We start from the raw sequence: 3,765 nt of genomic DNA, 5'->3' as shown, positions 1-3,765 counted from the left end.
AAAAAGGATACACTTCCAGAGTCCAGCACAGACACTACAAAATAGAAGATAACTGGGGAGAAGCATGAAAGGAGGAGATGGGGTAGCAAAGAAGAGTGACAGAGGAAGGGAGAAGAGAGGAGGGATGGAGGAAGGAAAGATACTGAATGATGGCACAGTTTAAAAGAAGGGACCTACAATTCTTTCAAGCACTTCAGTCTAGAGGTAGAGTCCTTGGAGTCTATGCTCCCTCCATTTGAATCTTGGCACACTGTGGAACTGCTTTGACCAGTAGAGTAAAACCAGATGATACTGTGTGATTTCCAGGGTTAAGGCCAGAAGAAGTGCACCTGATCCTCTTAGGATGCTTGTTTGGGTGTGTGTGTGAGGCAGCTACCATGTAAGAGGTCCAGTCACTCCAAGACAACCATATTGGAGAGGCCCAAGCATGCACTCTGGTTAACAGCCCCAGACAAGGTCTACCCAAGAGCCTGTGTCATTTCCCAGCCACATGAATGAGCTTCCAATTAAGCAGAGCTTCAGATGACTGTGGCCCCAGAAGACATCCAACTGAAAGTGGGTGAAGACCTCAGGAGAGAACCACTGAGCTCATTCCCTCCCAAATTCTCACCCACAAAATGGTGAGAAATAGAAAATGTTCTGGGAATTTTTTCACAGCTATAGGTAGATAATTGGAACAGATGAGAAAGAAGTGGAAGGAAGAGGAGAGGCAAGGACTGGAGGCATGGGGGAAAGGAAAGGCATTAGGAAGTCAGGAGGATGGATAAAGGGGTCCCCAAAGGACTGGGAAAGATAAGAAGGTGCCAGGCTTCAGGAAGGAGCCCCACAGCAGGAGGCTTGACTACCACAGCACACCAAAACCTGGATGTATCTTTTTTTAAGATTGATTGATTGATTGATTGATTGATTGATTTGAGAGAGAAAGAGAGAGAGAGAGAGAGAGAACAAGCCAGAGGGGCAGAGAGAGAGAGAGAGAGAGAGAGAGAGAATCTCAAGCAGACTCCATGCTGAGTCTGACACAAAGGGCTGGATCTCAGGACCATGAGATCACAACCTGAGCCAAAACCAAGAGTCAGTTGCTTAAGACTGCATCCATGACGAATGGATGTAACTTTCAAATGAGTTCATTGTCTGATATCACTTGGATCAAGAGGCTCTAATGAAAGTCTGGGATCCACTTATTATTTAGTAATTCCTTTCCTCTCCATGTCTTTGTTTCTTTTTCTTTAAAAGGGGCTAGTTAAACTAATGAATATTTCTGAAAATGCTGTTAGCAAACACCTACATTAGAGTTACTTAGGGTGGGGAGAGGCTGTCTAAAATACAGGTCCTCAAGGAATTGCAGAAGCCACTGTCCTGGAGCAGCCTGTTCCACCTAACCACAGTCAATCTCACCGTGTTCTTCAACATGTCTGTGGATGGCGAGCCCTTGGTCTCCTTCCAGCTGTTTGCAGACAAGGTTCCAAAGACAGCAGAGAATTTCTGTGCTCTGAGCACTGGGGAGAAAGGATTTAGTTATAAAGTTTCCTGCTCTCACAGGATTATTCTGGGATTTATGTGCCAGGGTGGTGATGTCACCTGCCATAATGGCACTGGTGGCAAGTCCATCTATGGGGAGAAATTTGATGATGAGAATTTCATCCTGAAGCACATGGTCCTGGTATCTTGTGCATGGCAAATGCTGGACCCAACACAAATAGTTCCCAGCTTTTCACCTGCACTGCTAAGATTGAGTGGTTGGATAGCAAGCATATGGTCTTTGGCAAGGTCAAAGAGATCATGAATATTGTGGAAGCCATGGAGCACTTTGAGTCCAAGAACGGCAAGTCCAGCAAGACCAGACCACCTTCTGAAGAGAGCACCTCCTCACCCCCATCTTCTTGAAATATCCCATAATATTTGTGCTCTCATTGCAGTTCAATGGGTTCCATGTTTTCCTTACTCCCCTCCAAGTCTAGCTGAGTTGTAGAGTTAAGTTTGTTATTATGAAATAAAAACAAAACAACAACAAAATAAAAATAAAATATGGGTCCTCTGGATCCCATAAATATGCATTTTTAACAAGTACTTCCAAGTGATTTTAAAGTTTCAGAACCTGTGGATTGGATGATATTTAAGGGCCAACCCATCAGTGGGGGGAAAAAATCAAAGATTAAGAAGTCTATTGGTGTCTGGGGAGGATCAGGGAAAGGTTGTGCAGAAGACCCCAAAGTCCTATTCGTCTGGCAGTTTTCAGAGGACCATCTATCCAAGTGGCCCCTGTGTTTACATCTCCTTAATTTATCTGGCTCTTGCCTCCACAAATCTGTGAGAGTCTGTTCTCTGGAGAAGCCTGTCTTTGTGCATCTTTGTGATCCAGACCAAATTTGCAAAAAAGTCAAAACTGGTTTGCATCCTGTGGGAAGAGCACTTATCTGGGAATAAATATATCCAAATATAAATCCCAGATTTGCCCTAGGTTGAATGTATGACCTTGTTGGGACAGGGTAGGATGGAGGGATGATTCCCTCAGGACCTCAGTCTCCTATGCATAAGATGAAGGTGATGGATTAATAATGTCAGAGAGTACTTCTCAATCGAGGAACTATAGCAGCTCAGGAACCCAGCCAAATCTGATAAGCACCTGATGCTTGTCTGTCCCATTGGTACCTCTCAGTCCTTGATTAATGTTGACATACATGAATGACTGGAACAAAATCATTCTGTCCTAGAAGGCCCTTGAATCAGTGGTCCTTGGAAATGGCCAGAGTGTGCCTTGCCATTTATAGAGTCTGCTCACCTGCTGTCCTTAGGAATGAACTTAGAGTCATAGGAGTTTAGCACAGGGAACTCTCTGCTTTACACGGACCTCAGTGGAAGATGTTGTGTTTCTTTGTTATCAACCATTTGCTCATTATTCTGTCCATTAGAACCCAGAGGACACTTCAAGAGGGATCTTCAAGTGTTATTCATGGTGTCATGCAGATCCAGGACTCCATCTTTTCTCTCCTTATTTCCTCCTTGAAGCTATCTTCAAGAGCCAGAAATGCCCAGAGGAAGGTGAGGATGGTTTGGAAACTCAGGGAATGTTGAGTTCCACAGCCCCAATCACCCTCCTTTTTAAAAACCCATGTAGAAATAGAAGCTTCTAGTAAGAAATAGATTCATCCAAGATCACACAGCAAACCTAGCAAAACTAGAGCTACAAGCCAGGCTTGAAGGGTTAGCAAGGTGTTGTCAGATTCCACAGCCCAGTTGGAAATCAGATGGATATAATGGCTGTCAGATGGTTTGTCAATATTCACTATCTTAATCCCATTCCTACAGTTGAAGAAGTCTCTGCCAGAGTTTTGTTATTAAATAAAACCAGCATTCCACTTCTAAAAGCTGAAAGAGCCAGCCTCTCTATCAGTCAAGATTCAGGAAAACTGTGTGGAGGTTCCTCAAAGAGTTAAAAATATATCTGCCCTATGACCCAGCAATTGTACTGCTGGGGATTTACCCCAAAGATACAGATGCAATGAAACGCCGGGACACCTTCACCCTGATGTTTCTAGCAGCAATGTCCACAATAGCCAAACTGTGGAAGGAGCCTCGGTGTCCATCGAAAGATGAATGGATAAAGATGTGGTCTATGTATACAATGGAATATTACTCAGCCATTAGAAATGACAAATACCCACCATTTGCTTCAACGTGGATGGAACTGGAGGGTATTATGCTGAATGAAATAAGCCAATCGGAGAAGGACAAACATTATATGGTCTCATTCATTTGGGGAATATA

At 43.8% G+C, this 3,765-nt stretch overlaps 1 pseudogene; it reads left to right on the top strand.

Annotated features, from left to right (window-relative positions):
• Positions 1–522: 522 nt before the first annotated feature.
• On the top strand, positions 523–1,884 carry LOC112673322 (peptidyl-prolyl cis-trans isomerase A-like; annotated as a pseudogene).
• The last annotated feature ends 1,881 nt before the right edge of the window (positions 1,885–3,765 follow it).

Source organism: Canis lupus, chromosome 24 (assembly GCF_003254725.2).
Source record: "Canis lupus dingo isolate Sandy chromosome 24, ASM325472v2, whole genome shotgun sequence".
NCBI lineage: Eukaryota > Metazoa > Chordata > Mammalia > Carnivora > Canidae > Canis > Canis lupus.
The sequence above is the reverse complement of the archived record's forward strand: the minus strand, read 5'-3'. Positions and strand labels throughout refer to the sequence as shown.